This window comes from Phyllostomus discolor, chromosome 2 (assembly GCF_004126475.2).
Source record: "Phyllostomus discolor isolate MPI-MPIP mPhyDis1 chromosome 2, mPhyDis1.pri.v3, whole genome shotgun sequence".
Classification (NCBI taxonomy): Eukaryota; Metazoa; Chordata; class Mammalia; order Chiroptera; family Phyllostomidae; genus Phyllostomus; species Phyllostomus discolor.
This window is the reverse complement of record NC_040904.2, coordinates 141,989,442-142,009,042: the sequence shown is the minus strand read 5'-3', so window position 1 is coordinate 142,009,042 and position 19,601 is coordinate 141,989,442. Positions and strand designations below refer to the sequence as shown.

Here is a 19,601-nt window from a genome sequence, read left to right as displayed (position 1 = left end):
GCTTTTCTTTGGGAGTCAAAATACTAGACCTAAGGCACTACACATTTTCTTTGACTAAAATGAACTTGCAGGGTCATGTGTTCATTAAAAAAAAATAACAAAACGCCAAAGATCTTAATCTTATAAGCTATCATCAAATAGTACTCCCCAAATAAACAAATATAAGAACCCTGCAAAATGTGGAAAAGCAGTGACATTATAGCATATTATTTGGTTAAGAAATCATTTATGATTCTAAAATGAATTTACTAAACCTGAATTTTTATTTACATTCTAGCATCCAGGTAATTTTTAAACATCATTAGAAACAACTTAGACATTTTATTTTCCTCAATTTCCTCTCTTATCTCCTAAATCCTAAATCCTCACATAGCTTCATTTGAGATCATAGCCTCTTCCATTCTGTTTAAATTGTAATTTTTAAGGAAAATAAAGGCAATTTTAAGTGCACTTCTCATCTTTCCTTGTGAAGAAAGTTTTAGCTAGAGATGAAGTTTTATCTCCCTTCTTGAAGTGCCCTTTAATAAATGAGTTATGTATGCTTCAAGGCCCAGTTGGTTCCAAACTACAACAAAAATGCTGCACATCAGGTCTGTTACTTAGATGCCAAAGAATAAATAGATACTTCAAATTTCTCTTTTTAATTTATTTCACAAATCCAAACACGGAAGTTTCTTGATCACCTCCTGCCATGTTGTTCCCCCACCCTACCCCACCCTGATTATATATTCTGCTGGTAGAATTCTTACCTAGGCCCTACCAGGTAAGTTTAGGCACATACCAAAGATCATTCAGAAGAGTATGTATTATTCTTTCTAGTGATTGATTTTTAGTATTTGCAGCTACAGTTTAAACAAAGGAAAGTGCACTATGCTTTGAGCTCACTCTGTATTACTTGTGCAAGGGTTAAAAACATTCAAGATCCATTTAATATCAATTTAGAAGAACATTTATAGGGCTTAAGAGTCTGTTGTATATAATATACATGAAACAACTTTGTAAATACTGATTTTTATAGTGTGCCAATTTTAAACTGTATTCTCTCAACTTTTCCAGCAAATATTTATTCAGTTATCTTTTTAATAAACTGATAGAAAACCATATATATTAACTAGTATAAGCTCTATTTTGTGGGACTTAGGCAGTGTTCCAGAGTATTGAATCAGCTGTAAGAAAGATTTCTCGTTAAATACATTATAAATTTAGTTAGAATAAAATTATATATAACTTCAAATGCAATATTTTAAGATGTCTGCTTAGAGTTATTAGAATTATAATCTTATTTAAGAGTAATTATAATCAAGAAGCTTCATTTCATAAAATACTGGTTTTATTTTTTCTATTGTTTCAAATGACCTCTACCCAGTAACAGCTGGGTATGTCTGTACCCAGCTGTTACTACAAACACGTTCTTTATGAATTGATGCTGCTACCTTAAAATGGAAATGAAAATGAGGTGTATTCCACTAGAGAGACTTTTCTATGTAAACCCAAAAGCAATGCAATAATTCTGATGGATGATTCTTACAAGAGGCACCTAAGAAGAAACAGTCCGTCAAATATATACGTTTAATTCCTATTATGGAACAATAAATATCAGGGCTTCTTAAGAAAATATGTGCCCATCACAGAATGCTGCTGAGTTCTACCCTGTTTCAACTAATGAAAATGTGCTCGCACTGCCAGCTTTCCTAACTAGGGAGAAACTCAGTGGAAAAGTGAGATAACAGTTGGAAATGCTTTCATGTCCTTTGGAAGATTAACTGTATTTGAATACTGTGCCGTGATCAAGGAGGCCACATAAAGTGCTTTTATTTCTGAGGAATGTAGTTCTAAAGAGTTTGAACTATGAGATTTAAAAACAAAGAAACACCACTGGTGATGCTAAACAACAATCTAAAGCCCAAGTTAGTAAGAACGGCTTTCCAAATCAGTTGTAAAAGTCACATGATTTCAAAGTAATTTAATTAAAGTAACTATAAAACTCTTGTATATACTTTATTTTACAGTCTAATAGTCAATATATTAATAAAGAAACAATAAAAATAGCAACTTTACCACCTGCATGTTTTGTTGGGAGTTTTGCTTAGAAGGTAAAAAAGGAAATCTTAATGGATTTATGTTTTAACCCAGTTTTCAAATCCATTCCTTTAGATTTCTTTCTAACCATTAGCCTTTCCAGATTTTCTCTTTTAAGTAATGACATTGTAAGTAATGGCATGAATTTTAGGAATATAAAAAATATTTTCTGTTATATTTTAAATATATACAGAATCTGGAAGCATAATGTTTTGCAAAGTCAATGCTCATTTCTTAAATAAGCCAATATAATTAATAGCATGGAAAATATTATAGAAACATCTTTCCGAGTCAGTTTTTCTCACTTAGTTCTCCATCAGAAAAAGAAGAAGTGAGTTCCTATAGCAATAAATTCAATCATCTGATGAGCTGGGCACATAATAATAGACACATGCTCCCTGCCTCTGGGGCCTCACAGCCTATTGGAAAATAACAGAAGAGGCCTGTAGTGTTAGTGTCACTTTAATAGAGGAGCCTGGAATGCTCTGGGGTACAAAGCAATGATCCTCACTCAGATGAAGGGCTTGGGATGGCTTCTGGGAGATGTGAACTGCAATGAGGGACACTTTTAAAGAATTTCAATGTATAAGAAGCAGTCTAACTAAAATTTTTAAAGAAGGACCTGCCACAGAGCTAACAAAGTATTACTTTATAATTGAACTATGGAATACAAAATATAAAAAAACTCTGAGGGAAGTGTGCTACATTTTATTTAAGGTTTGTGAGTTTAATGTGCCAGCTGGTCATCTATAAGGAGATAGCCATCAGCAGGAAATTGGAGGCTAAAGTATAGTAAAGAGGCCAGTGTTAAAGATGCAGTGTTAGGAATAATCTGTATAGCAGTGATACTGACACTGTTCAAGTATATGGAAGAATATAGAAATGGGGAGCTGAGGATAAAATCTTGGGGTTCAAATTCAGATATGATAAAGGAAAAACCATCAGAAAAAGATACTAAAGTAAAATACAAAACTACAAAAACCGTGAAGTGTATGTATTGACACACAACCAAAGTTCTGAGACAGTGGAAGGTGCTTAACAAGCACACAAATGTAGAGAAGTTGAAAATTGTGTTTTAGGTGTTGGGTTTGACAGACCTGAGGTTCATGATAACTTTAATAGAAAGATTTAATGCCTGTATTGAAGTAAATGCAGAAAAGCTTGCTACGAAAGTTTCATAGTAAGAAGGAAAAAGATCAGTATAGGTTAAAAGGATAAGTGATGTGGAATGAATATTTTGGCCTAGTATGGAAAAAATCGAACTTGTTTGTAAACTGTTAGAGAACAGAAATAGAAAAGGAAAAGAGTAAGGATTCTTAATCAAGGTTCATAGTGTAGGAGTCTATTTTGAGTTTCAGGTTGTTTTTGATCTCTTAAAGGCATAAACGATATATTTATTGTATGTGAATTTTGATTGAGAGAGTCATGGGATTCTCATAAAGATCCATACTCTTCCCTGCAATTCCCAATAAAAGAAAGTTTAGAATCTCTGAAATATACAAAGGGAACATTTTATGGGCAATCACCCAGGAAACAGAATGAAATTAACTTGAGAGGCTATGTATTTTACAGCATTTCATTGAAAAGTTAATCTGTGGATCTTAACATGTTACATGGGTATTAATAAAAAAGTTGAAAAGAACAATTCATATCATCTCTTAGTTTACTCTTAATTCTGAGGATAAATAGACCTAAATGGATCTTCACTTCATGAATAATTCAATACATGATTACTGAATACTTGCCCAATCTGTGCCTGGCATGGTGCAAGGTCCTCAGACGATTAAGCGGAACACTTAGTGCAGACCTTAAAGGAATTACGTCAGTGTGATTCTAATAATGGAACTTGTTACATACTTAAGTATTTTAGGGAAATTAATCTGAGTCTAGTGTGTAGGATGGATTAGAGGTAGAAGATTTCTCCAGAGGTTGTTGCTTTAATTTAGGTATAAAGTGATAAAGACCTGAGTAGTAGTCTCAATGCATCAATGGTGGAAATAGAGAAAAAAGGACAAGTTGCTGCTAGATACATTAAAAAGAAATGATAGGATTGTTCCTGATTACACAAAGAGGCAAGGAAGCAAAGATGATTTCATATGACGTTCACAACTAAAGTAACTATTATTTGTATTTGTGTTTAGTCCATTGTAAACCTCCAATAAGCCTAATCACATGAGTAAATAAATGAACACCACAACCAAATGAGAAAGAGAGGGAACAACGTGGTGGTGGCAGCAGGAGGGTGAGGAGGTAGTTCTAGGCATTTCTGAGCTTAAAAAGAAAGTGCGCAGATCTTTGCGTAAATGAAAACAAATCATCAGCACACTCTGCCTACTTCACATCCTATACTATCTTAGCAGTATTACAGAAGCAGGTGAATTTTGTTAGGTTCACCGATCCTGTAGCCACACACTAAGAAATACAATGGAATGTTATGCAAATGAGTGTGAGTGAGACTGAAAGACTGGTAGTTGAGGTTCAAATCTCAGCTTAACTTTCACTACCAGTGTGACCTTGAGTTTGATGTAAACTGTAAAATGGAGATGATAGTATCATTCATTCTCCTCATAGGGGACTATGGATTTCATCAATGATCTACTGAACACTAGCCTTGGAAGAAACACTAGAAATATGAGGTTTGCAGATAGAAGACATCACTAGATAAGATCCAAAATTCTCTACTAGGAGACACTGATTATTTATCTCTTTGTACAAGACAGTTTGCTGAGTATGATGGGTTTAGTCTGAAATAAGTATATTCTAATATAGTAGGTTTAGAAAAACTTTCTTACCTTGAGGGGCCTAACATTCTAAGAGTGTTCAAAGTAAACATATTTTAATCATTTATATATACATTTTTTTAAATGTGAAAATGATTAAAGTAGCTTGATTTTTAAAAGATTTACATATTCTAAAATTCTTCTGTATATTCAGTCATTAATTTGGCTTGATTTTAAACTTCATAAAATTTCAAACTTCTTTTTTTAGTTTACAATGCTTTTAGAAATATAAAATAATCCTACGGACAAAAAATAAATATCCTAGTGTCCCTTTCTCCAATATAATTAATGGACTCAAAATGTTAGTAATTCTTCAGTAGCTTTAATCATTGTAAATTAAGTGCATTTATATCTAATGTAAGAAACAGGTAAATGTTTAATTACTCAATTGAGATCAATACAATTGTATTATACTTATATTCTTATTGCCCAAATAAATACATAGAAGATGTGTCATTTTAAAAAATAGGTAGTTTATGTAGTTTAAAAGTTCATGGTCACTATTACATGAACAAGCCATTTCAATAGAGGATTCCTTTTTATATTGGATTGTACCTGTTATTATCTGAGTTTTCTCATATCTGGGTTTTTCTGACATGGGCAGTGTGACATAAAAATGTAGGATGTGCTAAATATTTTGTTCAAGATAAGCTTATACCATAAAGTAAATGTTAAAAATGTTTATAACTTACTATATTTATTTCTTTATTGGTATGTTCCTTTCTTATCAAAGTGCATAATCCCTCCCTGTAAAGGATAAACATTTTTATTGTGGCTTAACTTTAATCTTGTTTATTATTTGTTTACATGAAAATGTAACTATATTTACTTGATAATAATACATTGCCATTCAACCAATGTCAGTATACTGACTTTATTATCATAGTTAATTTTTCATGACTTTATTGTCTTTTTATGAAAGTTGATATCTTTTATAATTTCTTGCATTTTAAATATACTTCAAAAATATTTATTATGCATATATCTGTTCATGTCTTTATTTTTGTATTTGTTACTTAATCATTGGCATAGGCATTGAATTTAGCAAACAGTAAGAGCATTTTCATTGAATTTTACAAAAACTTAAGCAACATGAAGACAATGGCTTTGTCTTGTTTGCCCCTGTAACTTCAGACCTATGAAAGTGCCTGCCATCTAGTTGCTCAATAAATATGTGTTGCTATAGAAGGAGAGAAGAAAGGAAAGGTAGAAGTAAAGAAAAAAGGCAAGACAAATTAGTATGGAATTTCTGGCCCTCAAATACATGGAGGAAAGATAAGGAAATATGACATGTGCATAAAAAACTATGAATAACAGTTCAGTGATGTGATGTACACTCCAATATACCATAAATATATGTGCTTTCAGCATTTAAGAATGGGAACCTCTACGCTATAGTGTTTTTTAATTTGAATTGGTGTTAACTTTATATTAAAAAATAATTATATCAACAATAGTAGCACTAACAATAGGCAACACAATAGGGCTTATTGTGTACTATCATTGTAATTGAATTAATTTATCCAGTATTCACCACAGCACTATTAGAGAATTATAACATTCAGGTTTGTTTGTTTTTGTTATAGATGAGGGAATTAAGGATTATAGCTAGGAAGTGCTGGAGTCTGGATTTGAACTTAGGCTGTCTGAAGACAGAACACAGTGACAACCAAAACATATATCTTTGAAAGATCAATTCAGTTCTTTACTATAAATTCACTCAAAAAAATTTGTATACTAGTTTCCATTCATTTTTTCTTAAATTGGGTCTGAAGTAAAAGTATAATAGTTATATATAATCATAATATAAATTTTAAACTATTTAAAAGTTTAAATATATTAAATAGCATGAATATTAATAGATTTCCTTATTAAAAAGTTATTAGAAGAGTATATTTAGAAACAAGCAACTAAAAAAAAATAATTCCATAAAATTACTTACTTTGGCTTTCGTGTCCCAAAATGCAATATATATGCTTATGTGATTTGCCTAAATCTATGCTCCCAATAATTTTCACTTGCACTTCAGGTCAGAATTCACATAAATTCTCACTGTGGTTAACTGTTGCTAGTACAGCTTTTATCTGTTATCTAGTAATTAATCTACCAGTAACGGTGGTCAATAGATACTGTACATAAAAATAGATCATATGCATTATAATGGTCAATAGGTTGTGTGTATGATAGCAAGGTTTAGCAAATATCTAGACCAGATGTCTTTCCTAACTATATTTATTTCATAAAGAAGTCTAACCCTCTTTTGAATAACTTAAAATTAAACTAAAAAATAAATTTACAAAAGAAAAAAAATATATTCATTTGTCCTAAAAAGGAATAGAGAAACTGAAGACAATCAGTTGAACAAAAACAGGCTGTTAAAATTCACAGTGTGTTCTATGCTGAGATTTTAGAAATAAAACAAAAATGATGAAAGTGGATGCTTTGTTTTGTGGATTAAATCAGACAAGGGAGTCAAGCTTTTCAAATTCACTTCTTCTACTCAATTCACAAAGAGAAATTATGTGCAATTCCCATGGCTCTTATTGCACATTGACTAACTGTAGTAAAGGATTTCTCCCTGACATGGTTTTAAAAATCCAAGCTAATTGTATTCAAATAATGAAATAAAAACTTGATTTTCTGAGTATTTTATGACATTTTAATATTGTATTCTTAGAAGTGAAGGGCTGTGTTGTTGTGACTTGGACCTTGCATTATAGCAAGGAGTTAGGAAGCCTGTGATGGAAATGGAACTTTTCACTCACTGGATAGAGAATCAAAAGATATGAATGTTAGAACTTGGGCAAGTGAGTTTTCATTTATGAATATTTTATCAAGGAAGGAATTATGGATTCCTTTTGAGGATCTGGTGAAGATGCATAAGTACATAAGTGCACATAATTCTATATAATATTTCAGGGACTATGCATACTTCTTGGAGCTACAGTTCCTACTAATAGGTAATGAAACCAAAAACTAGATAATTCCTAAAGGACTTTTTCATTCTATGCTTATAATACAATTTGGAAACACTGTCCTAAATTATTCTTTTAACTGTGAAAAACATTTTTGAATGTTGCAAGTAAAAGTCTAGCTCTACTACTTACTCCCCTACTTTTTGCCTTTACCCATTGCAAACATGATTCTCCTTATGCAAATGTCCTTCAGGGCTCTTTGGCACAAGAAATGTTCTAATGTAATTACTCTTTAAATATTCATGTCTTGGTTAATTTGCTGTTATATCATCTGATTTGCTTATACATAAGGTCAAAAACCTGAGGTAATTCATCATAAACTAATCATTTATATTTTCTTTAGCAAGGTTCACTGGATCTTTTAACCTACATTGATTACTATAAAGTTAGTTTTCCACATTTGAGCAATACTCAAATTAGCCTTTTAAAAATCACACAATAAAAAATGAAGATACATAAACAAAAATGCATACAGCATCATAAGCAAATAACCTTTGGCAGTATTTTCTTGGAAAACCATATCATAAGCACATCCCTCTAGATTACTTAAGCTGTTTGATATATCAAAATAATTTATATATAACCCAATAATATTATAGTATATATGTTCAATGGAAAAAAACAATTGATGAATTAGATACATCTCACTCTGAGGAAACAGTACAATAAAGATTCTTACATATTTTTTGTCTGTAAGCTTTTATGAATTTATGTATGTGCCACAAAAATCATCTTTTAATATTACAAAATTTGAAGTACATATGCTTGGTCTTGATATATTCCTGTAAGTTCCCCACCAAACAAAGGGTCCTAGAGAGTCCTGTGCCTGCATCCAACCCTAAATTGTAATAACAAAAGGACCTAGAATTTATGTAAAATATCAAGAGTATTTGCTGTCAAATGACTGTATTTTATTCTATAATGATTGAGCCCAAATTCTAAGAGAAGTACATTAGTTAGGACAAAATATATTTTGCATTCATCTTTTTATTTTTTATACATTTGCATTGCCCACATTGGTTTAGTTATGCCTTCTCCATAAGCTACAACTCTAAATACTATTTTTCATGACAAATCAGCAAGAACACATTTAATTAGTCTGGTATGCTATATTTTACCATGCAAAGTTAATCTCTCATGAGAGTAACTTAGGGGGCAGAATAACATTAAATGATTGCTACCATCCAGGAAACCACTTTTTAAATTATCCATTCATGTATATTCTTAAGATGCATTTGTTGAGCTACTACTGTTCTGTGCCAAATAATGTTATAGGCCCTCTATTTAAGCATCAGTGAATCAAATGGAAAAAACTTTAGCTCTTAGAGGTGTTTGAAGAGGTGTCACTAGGGAGAAGAAGAAACAAGCATAAATATAGAACAATGATGAGCTCTATGAAGAAAGGTGCAGTGTACTTGTAAGTCATATCAACTGTGACTAAACATCAGGGGCCAGAACATTGATTTATAAGTCAATACGATAATTTTTACTCCTAAGAAATAGGTAAGATAATTTTTTTTGGAATCATGGTAAATGTCCCCACCCACCTCAACCCCAATCCATCATTCAAAGAGTAAGCAAAGGGACTGGATCCTTCAGTGGCTTCTCATGGTTCTGTCACTTAGAACCCTCAGCAGCAACAAACTCGGGCCTGCCTCCAGCCTTAATATGCCCCGTGTTTCTGCATACTCACCATATCACAACCACATAGACCATTGCTGTTGCTGTTTCTCAAACATGTAAACCTCCTTTTGGCCTCAGGACTTCACACACATAGTGTCCCACCTCAAATCTATCCCTGTACCCACCCCAGCATCCAACACACCTCTAAACCCAGCTAATTTGTAAATGTGATTTCTACATGGAGGCCAGTTCTGGATGAGGGCCCCTGCTCTTGCTTTCCTAGCATCTTTACCTGTTGTTTTTGGAACTTTTACAATTTAAATTATATAATTACATGTGCTCTTTGTGTGTGTATTTATCTGTCTCTATCTGTCATTAGCCTACAGGCTCCTTGGGGTGAAGCGAGGGGGTGCTGAGGTAGCTGCTGCTTTCCTCTGCAAATGAACTTGCAGTGTCTCACACCCTGCCTGACACAAAATAAGCATTTAGAAAATTGTTTCTGAGAGAAACAATGAATTTGCATCAAAAAATGTCTTCAGTTTACAACATGTGCTTTTATGTAACTCATGGCAAAGAGGGTTCTGGTGGGAGCTGGTAATAGCCTTTAAACCACGTGACTGAGCAAATGGGTCTAGTTGAATCTTGTGTTTTTAAATCTGTGTTACACACTGTTCCTGCCCCAGACTCTGCTGGAAGTCTGCTGCCTGCTTGTGGGCTCATAGTCCCAATGACAGATGGTTTTTAATCTGCGCTGTTTGGCTTCCAGAATGGGAGAATATTTCTCATGTATTCTTTCCAACATGTAGAAAATGGCTCTGGTTGGCTGTGCTTTCTCAGTAATCAAAGACTTTTTGGGACCTGTAGCCATGGGAAAATGTTTTAAATGCTTTCTGGCGGGAAAAGCCACTTTATACATGGAATCCTTGAAAAAAAAGTCCAATTGTGAAAGACCACAATTGTGTAAACCACTCAGTAATTTCAGGACTTTACTGTTTAATCACCTCAGGCCCAGTACTCTGAAGGACATACACACGCATGCTTAAGCACACAGTGTCAGTGATGTCTTCTTCTTCTTTCCAAATGAGAAAATACAATTCTTCTTGTGGAGAGGAAGACTCTTTCTTCAGTGCATAGTATATCCTAAAACTCTACCGTGGTACTTATCAATTTTTAGTTTTCTAAATTCCATAATCAATATTCCATTTTATTTCTATATCTGACTCCCCTGCTTGTTTTTTCAGAAGCAAGAAACTACCTTTCTCTTTTTTGTTCCCAAGAGCTAGCCAAAAAAAAGGAAAAATAGGTCCATATAGACACTCAACTAATGTTCATTGACAGGATCACAGGTAGTAAATGTTTTTGAGTAAATGAGTACTTGTAATGGAGACAGCCTGTGCTGAAGCCAGCCACTCCATGTCTATATCAGCCAGGCCAAATGGACCTCAGGAGCCACTTGGGGAACAATGATCTCTTATGTAGCACCTATTTCTTTAAACCAAGTATGGGTTTTTTGAAAACTAGTAAACCCTCAGACTTTCCTACATGGATTTATGCTGTAATGATTCTGGTCCATTAGTTGGCAAATAGGACTCCTTAATAACTGCAGAAAACTGTAAAATTCTACTCGGAATATAATGAAAGCTGCAGGAGATTGTGTGTGCATTTATCTCATAGTAGGAAAGCTTGAATCCTCCGATCACAGGGTGTTGCTATGTCATACTTCTCAGGAGACTGGAAACTGAAACTGTAAAAGGGCAGAATGGTCTGATTAGTGTGAGAGCCACTAGAAGATGTAGGGCCTCCATTCTTAATTGGGACTACAAGGTTCAGCTGATAACATAAATCCCCCTACTTATGTTTCCACATTTGTGAATGAATCATGCCACTGTGCTTAGAGTTTTGGGATTTTATGTTCTAAAATCATTATTTAAAACTGCAAATATAAGAAAGCACATTGCTCTGTATCAAAGAGTAGATAAATGCAATAAGGAGTGCATTAAAGAAAATGAAATTAAAAGAAGAAGGAAAGAAAATAATGGATAAAAGAGGAGAGAGGAGGAAAGGACAGAGAAGCAAGCAAGGAAGGGAACTATCACAATATCTGATAGAGTCCCTCCACAACTTGGGCCTTTTGTATGGGCCATATTTCCAAGTCCTCCTCAGGTAAATGTTTGGCAATACCTTTCATTTTTATTGGCACTGCGCTGCCTGCTAAGGGATTCACAAGTCAAAATAGACTCAGTTAGCTTTTCAATAATTCTAAAAGGTGGGAGAACATTGGCAGAGGAGGATAGCATTTCAGTATCCTAACAAGGAGTCTTGTTAGCAAAACAAAGTGTGAATTGCTTAGAGATAATTCCCCATGGTGGGCAATTCCACTGGGTGCCTTCTGAGGCAGCACATGCTATTTCTTCTCTGTAGACCAACGCCATTGAGCAGGGTATGTCAGAAGAAACGTGAAAAACTCACTTTTTTGAAACATTTTTTTCTTCTAGATTTTTCCTTATGCCAGCATGATTTGCATGTATTGATTATTAGCCTGAAGCACCTTAGCACACCAGGAATTAAGGAGGCTAGAGCAGGATGTGAATAATGAATGGGCTGCATACACAGAACTCTCTATGCCCAGTTAGTAGTAAAGTCAAGTGCAGAGAGAATAGCAGACTAGCATTGTAATGGATTATTTCTTTTATTGTCTGTCAGAGGAAAACGAGAACTAACAAGAATTTGAGTGACAAACACCTGGATTCAGATCAGAAGACTCTTCATTTGCCTCTCACTGCATTCCTGGAAATTGTGTCACCGACCTTCTGATTAAGGTATTTGGAAAAAAAACAGAAACTTTGATAGGTTTTGTTGGTGATCATTCCCCCATCCTTAAACGTATTTTGTAATATGCGGAGTGGGGGAAGCATTTGTACAGAAGATTGTAGGTTTGTATCTCTTACTTTAAAAGTGGTTTTATGATATTAAAATAAGTATCTTTTGCAATTATCACTAGTATTAATGCCCTTGAAGTGCTCGTTTAGTTGATGGGGCACTGGTCATTTATATAGCATTTTTGCCTTCTCCTACTTTCATTTGGTACTTCATCACATCCAAAGTTGTCATGGCTCATTATCTGTAGATGGTCTTGAGCAGCCTTGCATTCTAAAAGAATATGCCATGACATCTGCCTCTGTGCTTTTGTGCCCTGTTGTACAGACAATATTAGGGTGAGGAGGTGGGAGTGCAGGCAGGATTTGTCTCAGGCCGATGTTTCTTTGCACCATACTATGTCTTACTCTCAAATATGCCTGATTCAACAATGAAGTACATATATCACATTGTGACTATTACATATGTTAGAGTCCATAATTGGGGTTGTAAAGTATCTGCTTGAGTGTCTTGACTAATGATTTCCATCAAGTTTAATTATCATTCTTAGACTCTTCATTAGCCAATCAAATTTCTTCTTCACTACAAGTCATTTCTAACATACTTTCACTAGACATAAACAATATTCTATCAAGTACATTGGAGGTTATTAAATTATCTCACTGATCATTATTTGGAGTCAAGTGGTATTAAAATCTTGGATTTCTAAAGAACTGCCTGTCACGTGATGTTCATTGTACAAGGAGAAATAAGTTACAGTGTCAGGCTGTGTCTGGAAGACTTTGTTTCACTATTTGAATCTTAGGGTTTTCTTTTTTTCCTGAGGAAGTTGGCTACAGTTGGTCTCCAATGCTAAAATCATTTAGAAATAAACCAACTATACAGCTATAAATTCACCAATTTATTAAATAAATCTGTCAAGTCAGCCTGTGTTATAGTGTAACTCTCCCCCTTTTGGGAGTGGGCTCTAGAAGCAGCATTTTACATTTGTGCATCAAGTGATTCCAATATATTTCAAGTTTAAGAGCCATTACTCTATGAAAGCAAGGGAGCACCTAAGAGGAAAACATTGTAAAATTATAGACGTATAGTTGATATTCAACATAAAAATATTAAAATTAAATTTGGCCCTGGCTGGCGTAGCTCAGTGGATTGAGCTCGGGCTGCGAACCAAAGTGTCGCAGGTTCGATTCCCAGTCAGGATACATGCCTGGGTTGCAGGCCATGACCCCCAGCAACTGCACATTAATGGTTCTCTCTCTCTTTCTCCCTCCCTTCCCTCTCTAAAAATAAATAAATAAAATCTTTAAAAAAAATTAAATTTGGATTTTTCCTACATAATTTCTCAGAACTGTACAAAGCATTTTAGACTGTTTATTTTATTTCTGCTTTGATGTTAAATATTTTGAAATTAAAAAGTCAATATAAGGATGTCAAGAATATGAATGTCTATTAAATTAAAAGTTTCCCAAAGTTGCCAAAAATATAAATGGTGCCTAGCATAGTAAAAGGCATTAAATTCATAGTTTGTACACTTAATTATTACTTTCACATTCGCATCTTTAGTTTTATGAAGGTTTCTAAGCAATAAGTCATTCTTTCCACATTAGATATACCTAAGAAGCACCACTTCTTTAAGAATTCCAGCTTGCACTTTGGTTATGGTTTTCATTGAGACAGCTCCTATGGGTATTGATTTTTCAAAAGATAGTTTCTTGATACAAATAAGTTCACCCTTTGGGGATCATGGTTTTCCATTTATTCATAAATGAATAATTTCATGCTATCTAATTAAGGATGAAATTATCTAATTTAAGGATGAATATTTTCTCATAGCTTTATTTTTAGTGCAAACAAGTTATACATTGTTTACCAACTTAATATGGAACATTCTAAATTAAGTATACATTTAAGTGAGAGTCAGGAAACAAAGAACTGTCTTCTGAACTGTGAAAAGAATGATGTGATTACCTTTGTCATCAGATGAGAGCAAAAAGCAACATTAGATCTAGTGGGAAAACTACAGAGAATGTAGAACTACGTGAGCCCATAAATTTAATTCTTGCTTCCTACAAGGTAGACTCCACTGAGACAGGAGCTAAAAAGGAAAAAAAAAACCCAAAAATATTTAGGTTTTCAGGTACTTACTTTATGAAATACCTATGTCCTGAAATGATTAGAGTAATTTAAATTGTTTTTCAAATCCATAAAAATTCTTTTATCAATTATAAAGTCCTTGATTTTCAGCTAGTTTTAAAGATCACATTTATAATATTATATTATAAGGAACAAATACATAATTAGTTATACCCATAAAAAATATTGACCATCCCATAACTCTAATCACATTCTCCTCTAACTTTTTTTCCTCCAAATCTTATTTAGTCAGTGATCCTACTCTTCATTTTTATCTCATTGATTATTACCGTTGTCAACCTTGTACTAAAATCAATCTGATCCACTTATTTTAACTTTTTTTTTAAGGCTTTCCATCTTCTTAAATGGAAAGGACAAGGCATGCATAAATTTACATATTAGATAAGGTTGAACTGCCTGTGAAATCTAATCCATATAGCTAGGCCTAAGTAATGGAGTGGTGGGGATGGGAGGGGGGATGGAGAGTACACTATGGCTATTACAGAATCAAATACCCACAGGCCAGGCCTCAAAAGACATCTTTTCTGCCCCTGAGTTTTTTTTCTTAATTTTTTTTTTCTTAATTACATTTTCCAGTGACTGAAGGTCCTATTCTGGGACATGTCAGAATAAATCTTGTTTTGTTGCTTTGCCTTTCTGGCAAAACAACTCTGGTATGAATTAGTTGGATTAGCACTCCTAAATTCAAAAAGGTTTGTATGTATCTAGTCAAGATAAAGAAAACAATCATTGTGGTAATAGGGAGGAAATTATGTCACTGAAGATACTGGCTATAAAGCACAAAATAGATGATAAGAAAAAAATATATAGCAACTAAAAGTTTATTTAGTGTTGATTGATTTTTTTTATTTAAATTTGTTTTTTGCAATTGTTAGGCACTTAAAAGATTCTTCATTTCCATGCATTTATCCCTTTAAGTTTTATGTAGCTAAATATATATTGAACATGTACCCAGGAGAATAATAAGGTTCACATGAACAAAGGAAGAGAACTTGATATAATCCTATAGAGAAACAGAGACAAAATAGAAAAATAGATAAAATAAATGAAAGAATGTTTAAGAAAAACAGTAAGAATGTGAGACAACAAAGGGATAGGTTGATGGACAGAACATTGTTTCCATTGCTGTAGTAATGAACTCGGAAAGCTATCCCTTTTCCTAATATTGTAAAGTTCACATTGAGCTACTTGAAATTTCATCTAAACTCACTGTCTGCATCTAAGTTAGTCACTAATTACTAATTGGTATCATATCAACAATTCTGGTGGACTAAGAAGAAGCACTCGAACACTTCCCATTTGTGTGTGTATTTGTGTATATATCTACATCTATCTCTATACCTATACCTATCTCTATTGTAGTAATGTTATTATAATTATTTCTAAATATATAGATCGGAAACAAATAAAAATGGAAAATACTCAAGGTTCAAAAAAGAACTCAAAAGCAGAAGAGAAAGACTCAGAGCTGATGTCATGACTGCACAGAAGAGGCCAATCTCTAATCAAGTCTCTCATGGCTGAAGGACTTGAGTCAAATCAGGTTAGAGATCTGGAACTGGAAATCTCACATAAATTCAAGACCCTGGAAAAGCTGCTTCCTCCTTGATGAAGCAGCAAGAAAATTGCACCCACTGATCCAGCGGAGTTACTAGAGCTTGTCTTTCTAGGAATCTAGGTGAAATGGGGAAAAAAATAGCTCTACTGTAATAATTCAAAATTCTAGACCTTGGCAAATAGCAGTATGGGCCTTGAATTTATATTACCCACAGTACATGAATATCCCAAAATGTAATTTATGTAAACCAATGGAAACCTACCATTCTTGCAGAAACATGTCTTAGCCAGGGCACACAGAACCCTTGAAGAAAAAAAGAAAAGTCTGAAAATGAATTTTCAGTTAAATAATGCTAAACTCCCACACAAGAATTAACTAACATAATAAAGAATAAGCAAGCAGGATGATTAAGATCCTAAAATTATGAGGTAGCTTAACAATATGGAAAAAGCATAAACTAACCACATTTAAGAAAAAAAGGAATGTAAACCAGCAATAGACACTATGAAAACAGATTAGCATATTAGATGAAAAAGAATCAAATAATCTCAGGAGAATGTAGTATACACACTTAAGAATTCAATAAAAACTTTTAGGATGAAAGGGGAAATGGCCTCAGAGAATATCAATGGAGTATGAGTTATACCTGTAGAAATTGTACAGAATGAGCACAGAGTGTCACAAGATGGAAAATGTAAGCGACGTGGAAGAATAAAATGAGAAATTACACCAAATGTCTACCAAGAATTCCAGATAGGTTGAGGTAAAAGATAATAGCTGGAAATTTTCCATATTTGAAGAAAGGTGTGAGTAGCATAGAGAAAATCATTCCCATCCACAAACCAGCCAAGTAAAACAAACTGGGATACATAGACATTGTAACAAAGCCACAGAACTCCAAAAGTGATGCAAAGATCTTAGTAATCAGAGACAACAGATAACACATTATATAAAAAAACAAGTAAAAAGATATTTTGTCACCTAAAATTGACAAGATAACAAATGGAAAAAAATAATTTCAGGTGTTGAAAGAAAATAACTAGCAAACTCAATTCCCATACTTACATAAACAACTTTTTTCAAGAATAAGAGTAAAATAAATGCATTTTTTTTTCAGAAATGACAAAAGAAGTTCAGTGTTCAAAAATAGTTTTGAGCAACAAAATATATATCCTCAGGGGTTCCATGAAACCCTCGCTGTAAATGTTTTTCAGCCTCAGAAACTTGGTTATTCTAGGATTCACTAAACTAAAAATGCATTATCATCAACAGAGTGTTGTTGAAGACCTATCTTTATATATCAAATGTTTGAAATTTTAAAGGCGTCAGAGAGGCACCCTTTGACAGCTAGAAGAGTGGCCTGAGGAGAAACTGCACTGTCCTGATCCTTGACTTACTCAATTCTGAGAGCGTTGTAACCTGTAACATTGCCATTCTTCTGAACAGCAGCTTTAAATATGAAATATTTATTTTCTTGTAAGATCATCCCCCCTGTTCTTGAGCCATCAGTGAGAAGATGTAGCCTATTGCATTTCAGAATGTACATCCAGATGCCTAGATGTGTGGAACATGTAAATGCCTATCATGCTCAAATACTCTGGAATAATGTGAAAATGCATAAATAATTTAGTGGCCAAACCTTTGTACTGTTTGAATACCATGCACACTTAGGAAATAGAGAATAGCTAAAGATACAGGAAAAGGAAGAGGTTGTTGGGGTGATTGGAGTAAGTTCTTGCCAGACAACTTAGGTTCATTAACAACTTCTCCATACTGAGAAGTGACTCTGGGCAGAGCAGAAGGGCACCAGTAAATGCTAATATAGGCACAGACCTACTGATGACTGAGTGGCTTAGCAAGCCTGTGCCTTTACATCAGACAGAAACTTAATAGCTGCTAGAGATAGACCAATTACTAAGAAAATGGTTCCCTGTCAAGATGTCAGTTAAGTACAGAGAATGACCAGATTAATCCTTTGGGTTTAGTTGTTGTTTGATATAGAAGGAGAATTAATATTGAAGGCATTCAAGAAAGCACTCATCTAGGGACAGAATAGAGTTCCTTGCTTCCTGTCTGTCACAAACTCCCTCCCTATGAACGGGCACATCCTAGGTAGACCACATGATGACAAACTCTATGTGTTTTGTAGGATTTATAATTATAAACATATTGAAGGGTTTTATCTATGTCATTTATTTCTGAGTATAAATGTAAGGGGATTCTGTTTCATAATTGAATCTCTTGAATAAGATTTTATAAACTGATTTAAGGTCAGCACGCTTCAAGTTTATTTTGGGTACAAAAACATCTTATACAATCTACTGAAATCAATAAAGGGGATAATTTCAAAAAGTATTCATCCAGTAAAAATTGTTAAGAGTTAGGAAATTTACATTTAACTGTATTTATTTACCAACATCCTTGTCCTTTTCTTTATAAAAGCACTTTGGAGGAGGGAGGAAAATTAAGAGAAAACAAAAGAGAGAAAAATTATATACAACTTTAAAATTATATTTAGTTTTGCCTGCTTTTCATGTAGCACGGTGTACAATACTTACCTGGTCTGCTCCGAGTCCATGTTGTAAACGGGCAGGGTGGGGTTTTCCCATTTGTTTTTTTCATATGGGCAAGAGTTTTCAAACCAAAATTCTACATTTTTTTTTAAGTGAAAGAAATATTCCTCTCTGGTGAATAGCAAAGATGATTTATCTACATATACCTACCTGATCTTATAAAAATCTCTGTTCATCATAAAGTTGAATTTACATTACTTTCAGTCATTACAGTTTTTTGTATATCTCTAACATACCACTTAGTTTTAGATCTCTAATACCTTACATATAACAGTTTAAATAAATAAATCTATTGTTTTCCAAAAACAGTTTTTAGTTGGTACTTTTACTTCTTCATTTAATGAAACAGAAACAATTTCTCCCATGTTTATAACAATTTATGCATAGTTTTAAGTAATATAATGCAATGACTGAAAATCACTGTATTATCTAGGAAATAAAAGCTATATATTAACAATTATATCTGTAGAGTAAAGGTTATTTGGTTTCTTATACTAACAATTCCTGTTTCTATGTAATAAAATACAGATTTCTTCTAGCAGGGAAATAATTATTCTTCCACATTATAAAAACCTTTTCACTCATACCTTGAAACTATATTTTTAGCTTCTGGAATATAAATTATCCATTCATTCCACATGGACAGTGAAATTTAGTTCATGAAACAGAATATATATCTGTTTATATGTCTCTCTATAATAGGAATTTGGACTGAGATGAGTAGTTTTCCATATACACATGGAAGATTAGATATATATTTTTTTCTTTCAAAAAATATCATCAGTATTGTCAGTCTCTGAATATAAGTAGAAAATTATCAGTGTTTCTGATATTTTTTGTTAAAACATAGTCACAATGCAGAACGGAGAAATACTAAAATTTTATGAAGCATGACCATGAAGTAACCAAACTCCCTTAAAAAAAAAAGCTCATATACTGAACTTATATCCAATCAGTGTTGCCCTTCACTGTGTTCACC

At 33.4% G+C, this 19,601-nt stretch overlaps 1 protein-coding gene across 5 annotated transcripts in view; it reads left to right on the top strand.

Moving 5' to 3' along the window:
- SYT1 (synaptotagmin 1) overlaps positions 1-19,601 on the top strand; it is a 533,021-nt gene that overhangs the window by 95,076 nt on the left and 418,344 nt on the right. For 3 of the 5 annotated variants that reach the window (XM_028532565.2, XM_028532571.2, XM_028532568.2), the window contains exon 2: positions 12,161-12,276. The exons of the other annotated variants lie outside the window; for them this stretch is intronic. The gene's annotated coding sequence lies outside the window, so the exon portion shown is untranslated. The remainder of the gene's footprint in view (positions 1-12,160; positions 12,277-19,601) is intronic. 5 annotated transcript variants of the gene reach the window in all.